This window comes from Microcaecilia unicolor, chromosome 6, assembly GCF_901765095.1.
Source record: "Microcaecilia unicolor chromosome 6, aMicUni1.1, whole genome shotgun sequence".
In the NCBI taxonomy this organism is placed as follows: Eukaryota; Metazoa; Chordata; class Amphibia; order Gymnophiona; family Siphonopidae; genus Microcaecilia; species Microcaecilia unicolor.
In genome coordinates this window covers 31,234,976-31,242,215 of record NC_044036.1, presented here as the reverse complement: position 1 = coordinate 31,242,215, position 7,240 = coordinate 31,234,976, and positions in this window count along the sequence as shown.

The window sequence follows — 7,240 nt, the reverse complement described above, 5'->3', positions numbered from 1 at the left end:
ATGCATATGTGTGTATATACATACATACATGCATTTGTCCTACATAAACACATACATATTTTTAGTACTTCGTTTAGACATAATTTATCCATACACTGTCCTGCTTATAATCGAACGAGAAAAACGCCCAAGTTCCGACCTAAATCGGGAGATGGACGTTTATCTCACAAAAACGAATAACGCAGTATAATCGAAAGCCGAACTTGGACGTTTTCAACTGCACTCCATCGCGGAAGCGTACCAAGTTGACGGGGGGTGTGTCGGAGGCGTGGTGAAGGTGGGACTGGGGCATGGTTATCACCCGAACAGAGATGGGCGCCTTTCGCCGATAATGGAAAAAATGTATGTGTTTGTAGCTAGAATTTAGGGCACTTTTCCTGGACCCTGTTTTTTCACGAATAAGGCCCCAAAAAGTGCCCTAAATGACCAGATTACCACCAGAGGGAATCGGGGATGACCTCCCCTGACTCCCCCAGTGGTCACTAACCCCCTCCCACCACAAAAAATGATGTTTCACAACTTTTTATTTTCACCCTCAAATGTCATACCCACCTCCCTGGCAGCAGTATGCAGGTCACTGGAGCAGTTGTTAGGGGGTGCAGTGGACTTCAGGCAGGTGGACCCAGGCCCATCCCCCCCCCTACCTGTTACAATTGTGCTGCTTAATGCTTAGTCGTCCAACCCCCCCAAACCCACTGTATCCACATGTAGGTGCCCCCCTTCACCCCTTAGGGCTATAGTAATGGTGTAGACTTGTGGGCAGTGGGTTTTGAGGGGGATTTGGGGGGGCTCAACACACAAGGGAAGGGTGCTATGCACCTGGGAGCTCTTTTACCTTTTTTTTTTGTTTTTGTAAAAGTGCCCCCTAGGGTGCCCGGTTGGTGTCCTGGCATGTGAGGGGGACCAGTGCACTACGACTCCTGGCCCCTCCCACGAACAAATGCCTTGGATTTATTCGTTTTTGAGCTGGGCGCTTTCATTTTCCATTATCGCTGAAAAACAAAAACGCCCAGCTCACAAATTGTCGAATAAAACATGGACGTCTATTTTTTTTTCGAAAATACGGTTCGGTCCGCCCCTTCACGGACCCGTTCTCGGAGATAAACGCCCATGGAGATAGACGTTTTCGTTCGATTATGCCCCTCCACGTATCTTTAATCTATAAGTTTTATTAATTCATTAATGATTTTACTTACTTATCCATAAGGGATTGTACACATCTTCTCCTTCAAAGTACTATTTTTATGGTTGAAACAAGAGTATTTTATGTGTAAATACATATATAAATGTTGTATGGTTATGCAAAGAATTATGTACACAAACATTGCTATTTTCTTTATCTGATTACCTTTACTTTTGATTAGTCCTTAGCTTGCGCTATTATTATTATTATTGCTTGGTCTATATACATACAAAAACATTTTTAATATATTTTTTAAATATTTATGTTTACTATTTTATCTGCAATCTTGATTTTATATTTGTATAGTCATCGTCTTTTATTAATCTATACGTGTATACGTGTGTTTTGTAGACTCCTGATGCAGGCCTAACGGCCGAAACACAACATTTGTGTCGAGTCTTTTTTCATCAATAAACAACTGTTATAAGAATCAATCTCTCCAGTCTTTGGTTTTCTGTGGTCAAACATCCCACTTTCTTCTATACCTATATATATATAGATATATAAGCAAAAAAGCCCGTTTCACGAAAAATGAAACGGGCCCTAGGAAGGCTATCATCTAAGTGATTTCTCCTCTCTCCCCTCCATATCCAGTGATTCTCCCCTCCTATCCTATCCCATCCCATCCAATCCAATTCATGTCCAGTGACTCTCGTCTAAGCGATTTCTCCTCTCTCCCCTCCCCTCCCCTCCATGTCCAGCCATTCTCCTCTCCTCTCCCCTCCCCTCCATGTCCAGCCATTCTCCTCTCCCCTCCCCTCCCCTCCCCTCCCATCCATGTCCAGTGATTCGCCCCAGCCCCCACCTGCCCCCCTTTTAAGCACCCAAGGTCAAGTTCAACCCCAGCCCTCACCTGCCTGCCCTCGTCTCCCACAACAGCCCTCTTTCCTTCCTGTCGCCCTGCCTTTAAAACTTTCCTTTTACCTCAGGTCGCAACGGCAGCAGGCTCAGCTCGCATCACCTCCAGCCTTCCCTCAGGTCGCAGCGGCAGCAGGCTCGGCTCGCATCTCCTCAAGCCTTCCCTTTCCTTCACCTCCAGCCTTCCCTTTCCTTCCTTCAGGTCGCAGCAGTAGCAGGCTCGGCTCGCGTCGCCTCCAGCCTTCCCTTTCTTTCCCTCTCAGTGTCCCACCCTCTTCTGATGTCATTTCATCTTTCTGCGAGGGCGAGACACTGAGAGGGAAGGGAACGCTGGAGACGAGCTGATGTAAGCTCATTTGCATGCTGTTACGAACCCAGCCAGTCAGCCATCCAGGGAGGCAGATTGACAAATTATTATTTAGAGATGTGTATATATAGTTCAGTTTAGGGCAGTAGTTCCCAAACCTGGTCCTAGAGGCACCCCAACCAGTCAGGTTTTCAGGATACCCACAATGAATATTCATGAGATAGATGTGCATGCACACACAAATATCTACCACATTTCCTTTAAGGCCTGAATTACTAAGATTGTTTTGCCACTCTGTGTCTTTGGGAAAAGAAAGCTTAATAATCAAACCCATAATGCAGCATTGCACAGTGCCATGACCTCTCTCTACCCCTGATGACTCCTGTTAGTTGCACCTGTAGCAAATACCATTTTGCTTCATATATCACCATGGTCAGAGTCCCCCACCAACATCTCTCTCTCTCTCATTCCCCTGCCCCTGCTGTCCTTAAGCAGAATATCATCCTGACAACGTTTTACATAAGAGGATTGTGTTTATTGTGGGAAGGTGTGAGAGCTGTTTTCTGGAGTAAATGATCAGTGGAATTTGATCCCACCCACCCAAGATATATATATATAGTCATAGAGAGACTGTTACCCCACTTAGGGGCATAGTTATCAACGTGGGTTACCATTACGATATGTTATTTTACCCCTAACTTGTGCTATTTTAGCACAGGTCACATTTTATACCATAAGACCTAGTTACTAATGAATGGGGTTAACAGTAAAATAACATCTTAACAGTAGCCCAAATTCGTAACTTCCCATCTTAGGAGGTTAATAAGGACAGCCAGGCATGGTTAAAAGGTGAGGTGGGAAAAAGCTATTTTAGCTAAAAGATGGGCAGATGGGCAGAAGATATGGTCTGATTTTCGCAGTGGCGTAGCAAGGGCGGGGCGGTCCGCCCCGGGTGCACACCGCTGGGGTGGTGTCAGCTCCGCTGGTTCCCTGCCCCGGAACAGGTTACTTCCTGTTCCGGGGCAGAGGGAGCAGGGAACCAGCGGAACCGACACCCCCCCCCCCAGCGGCGTGCACACGGCAGGCAAGAATGCACTCGGGGGGGGGGGGGGGACTTGGGTGATGCGCCAAAGGGGGGTTGATGCGCCGAGACGGGGGTGTCATGCTGCACCCGGAGGGGGGGGGGTGCGCAGCGGCGAACCGCCCCGGGTGGCAGCCGCCCTCGCTACGCCACTGGATTTTCAAATGTTGGAGGTGTGTGAGATAGTAAGTATTGTAGGTGCATTATTTTGTAGACTCTTGCATCCTACATGCTCATTGGTAGACCCTTGCTCGTGCAATGTCATCAGGCTGGTGGAAGAGGTGGTTGCACCAGCTTTGAAATATATTTATTTATTTATTCTTATATCCCACATTATCCAAAAAACTAGTTTTGGTTCAATGTGACACATTAAATAATGAAATTACAATTATACAATTATATAAACTTTAAACTTCAAGTATCAACACATTTTAGCTGACAAACTTCTTTAAAAGGTGGGTTGCTAGTTCTATATGGAAAGGTAAATAATTATTCATGCTTCTCATTGCCTTGGGAATTAAATTCCACCATTTGGACCCTAAGTAACTGAAATCTGCAGTGTGGACAGACTTATAGACCATATTTTTGCAATTAGGGAGGTGAAGAAGTAGCTAGTCTCAAGCTTTTGGATTTGCATTCTTAGTTAATAACTCGACCAATCTAGCATATAGTCAGATTCCATTCCAAATAATATTTAAAAAAATTGTAGTGTTAGTTTTAAACATTAGCCTTACCCTGATTGGGAGCCAATGTAGCATTAAAAGCAGTGGGGTTAGCCTTTTGTATTTTGGTATTCTGTAAATCAGATGAGCTGGCGTGTTCTGAGCTGTCCGCAACTTTTTAAGTATATATTCTTTACTTCCTGTATACGCTGTGTTTACAATAATCCAGCTGAGATAGGACCAACGTTTGAAATTGATGGTGGATAAGTCTCTGGAGTCTGGATCTTTGCCTGAGGTTCTTAAAAGGACCACTGTGAAACCAGGGCTGAAAAGTGACGATTTAAATAGTATGGTGGGGGTGGGAAATTATAGGCCCATCCCGGTGTTTGCCCGCTGTAGTTAAGGTAATTGGGAAGGCAGAGATGAATCAGTTGATGGATTTTGTTGAGCAGTCACAATCGTTGGATCCTTACCAGCATGGATTTCAACCAGGGCATTGTGTGAAATCACTGCTGGTTTCCACAGTGGATGAATTGCATTGTGAGCCTGATAAAAATCAAATCTGCTGTTTGGTATCTTTGGACATCTCGTCCACGTTTGATACCGTGGATGTGAATGTTTTAATACATCCGTTGAATCAGGTGGGAATTTGTGGCTGTGTACACGATTGGTTTGTATTTTATTTGAGTGACTGCCCCATACTGGTGAAAAGTGGTGACTTGGTTTCATGTGTTGTCCCAGTGACAAGTCCCATAAGGGTCGGCACTTTCCGTACTGCTTTTTAACATATATCTGTCACCTTTGGGACAGATTTTTAGGAATTGATGTGTGAGCTTATCGGTTCTGTGCGGACGATGCCCAGTTTTTCTTTCCGATGTGTAACTGGAGGACTGAGATGGTGACGTTAGTAGTCTGGGGAAAGTGGATGATTGGATGAGAAAAGAACGGGAAGGTCTTGAATCTGTTGAAAATGGAAATTACGCATATTGGGAAACAGGCGGATGCTTCTTGGCCAGACACGGTCTGCATTGGAACTATTACTTTGCCTGTGAGACGTTGCATGAGATCGTTGGGTGTGATGATGGATTCAAGACTTACTGTGCAGGAACAGGTCACTGCGGTGAAATAAAACCTTCTTTTTTTCCAACTGCAACTACTGAACATAAGAAGATAAGTGTTGCCATACTGGGACAGACCAAAGGTCCATCAAGCCCAGTATCCTGTTTCCAACAGTGACCAATCCAGGACACAAGTGCCTGGCAAGATCTGAGTAGATTGAAACCTATGTTGTTCCTTTATGATTTCAGATTTTTTTTTTTTAAATTATTTGTACCCTGCACTTTCCCACTCATGGCAGGCTCAATGCGGCTTACATGGGGCAATGGAGGGTTAAGTGACTTGCCCAGAGTCACAAGGAGCTGCCTGTGCCTGAAGTGGGAATCAAACTCAGTTCCTCAGGACCAAAGTCCACCACCCTAACCATTAGGCCACTCCTCCACTGTTGCTACTATTTGAGATTCTACATGGAATGTTGCTATTCCACTACCAACATTCCATGTAGAAGTCGGCCCTTGCAGATCACCAATGTGGCCGCGCAGGCTTCTACATGGAATGTTGCTAGTGGAATAGCAACATTCCATGTAGAATCTCAAAGAATAGCAACATTCCATGTAGAATCTCCAATAGTATCTATTTTATTTTTGTTACATTTGTACCCTGCGCTTTCCCACTCATGGCAGGCTCAATGTGGCTTACATGGGGCAATGGAGGGTTAAGTGACTTGCCCAGAGTCACAAGGAGCTGCCTGTGCATGCAGTGGGAATCGAACCCAGTTCCCGAGGACCAAAGTCCACCACTCTAGTCACTAGGCCACTCCTCCACTTGTTGTGCAAAGTATGATTTTATCAAGAGTTGATTACTGTAATGGCTTGTTTTTGGAGAGAACAGTCTTTGAAAAGGTATAAAGACTAGGGGACATGCAATGAACACATTTATAACAAATAGGAGGAAATATTTTTTCACTCATTGGATAGTTGGGCTTTGGAACATGTTGGTGGATGACAAGGCTGCCAAGAGGGGGAGTGCAGTGGAGGGCAAGATTCACCAGAGCCCGGCCTCCAATGGAGGCTGATTGGTGTCCTGCTCCTGTGTGCTGCAGTGCCGGGTTATCAAGTTATCAAATTAGCTCTACTCTGACAGCCACAGGTCCTTCTTCCTGCTTCATCCCACTTCCTGTGTAAAGTAACATAGCATAGTAGATGACGGCAGATAAAGACCTGTACGGTCCATCCAGTCTGCCCAACAAGGTACCATATGTAATGAGTTTATGATGTGATATTTCATATGGCAACTAGTTCCTCTTTCCGCAAACATGGGAGGGGACACGACAGGAAGAAAGACCTGTGTGGCAGGTCCCGGCACACAGAAGCAGGGACAAGTATTAAGCAAGTAAGCAGGCCTGGGGGTGGGGGCCCCTTGCGGGGTGGAGATCTGGGGTGGGGGTTGCCCCAGGCCCAGCTTTGTCCCTTGATGGTTCTGGTGGATGATGTGGTAAATGCAGTTAATGTAGCTGAGTGTAAAAAGGTTTGGACAAATTCCTGGAGAAAAAGTTATTAATGTAGACCTGGGGTAACCACTATCAGGCTTATTTTTGAAAGAGAAGGACGCCCATCTTTCGACACAAATCGCAAGATGGGCGTCCTTCTCACAGGTCGCCCAAATTGGCATAATCGAAAGCCGATTTTGGGCGTCCTCAACTGCTTTTGCTGGGACGACCAAAGTTTACGGGAGCATGTCAGAGGTGTAGCAAAGGCGGGACTGGGGCGTGCCTAACACATAGGCGTCCTCGACCGATAATGGGAAAAAGAAGGGTGTCAGTGATGAACACTTGGACGACTTTACCTGGTCCTTCTTTTCTTACGACCAAGCCACAAAAATGTGCCCTAAATGACCAGATGACCACCGGAGGAAATTGGAGATGACTAACCCCCTCCCACCCTCAAAAAAATTTTTTAAAATATTTTTCCAGCCTTTATGCCAGCCTCAAATATCATACCCATCTCCATGACAGCAGTATGCAGGTCCCTGGAGCAGTTTTAGTGGGTGCAGTGCACTTCAGGCAGGCGGACCCAGGCCCATCCCCCTCCTAC